The following is a 753-nucleotide window of genomic DNA, read 5'->3' on the forward strand; positions in this document are numbered from 1 at the left end:
ACACACACACACACACACACACACACACACACACACACACACACACACACACACACACACAAACACACGTACACAATGGCTTATACATAATGATATTATATGAATGGTTATGGCACCAGGTATCGATTATCCGAAACAGCTGTAAAGACATAGCTTGGTTGCATCATGTAATTGTATATGCACGTCGTTGCAAAGTGAACTTCTAAACGACACAGCCATAACTAGATAAACTTTCTTTTAATTTCTGTGGGTGCAAAGAATTTTAGTTTGAATACAACTGATCCCATATGTCCTAAATACCAGCGAGGATGGGTCCGAGGAAGATTTGGCAGCTGTTTCTAGTTTGTCGGTTGATCACGTAGATGTTCTCACGTTGATCCCAGATGGACTAGTAGACCTGAGAGGCGAGGCTAGTGGCTACAACACGGACACGATGTAGCGTTGATAACAAATTATGTATTGCCGATGTTTTCTATGCTGGCATGTACGCATTCATTCATAAGTACAAACGTTTATTGAATGCCTGTCAACACACAGACACGCGCGCGCCATACATTTATATATGTTCACCCATACAAACATGTGTATAATTTTGCATGCATATACGTACATACACGCATACATGCAAACACATGTACACACACACAGATATACACATTGTTTTTATATAAGCATACGTGTGTGTATGTATGTACACACACGCACATATGTATATATATGTATATATATGTATATATATATATATATATATAT

The sequence above is a fragment of the Octopus bimaculoides genome, chromosome 9, assembly GCF_001194135.2.
Source record: "Octopus bimaculoides isolate UCB-OBI-ISO-001 chromosome 9, ASM119413v2, whole genome shotgun sequence".
Lineage (NCBI taxonomy): Eukaryota > Metazoa > Mollusca > Cephalopoda > Octopoda > Octopodidae > Octopus > Octopus bimaculoides.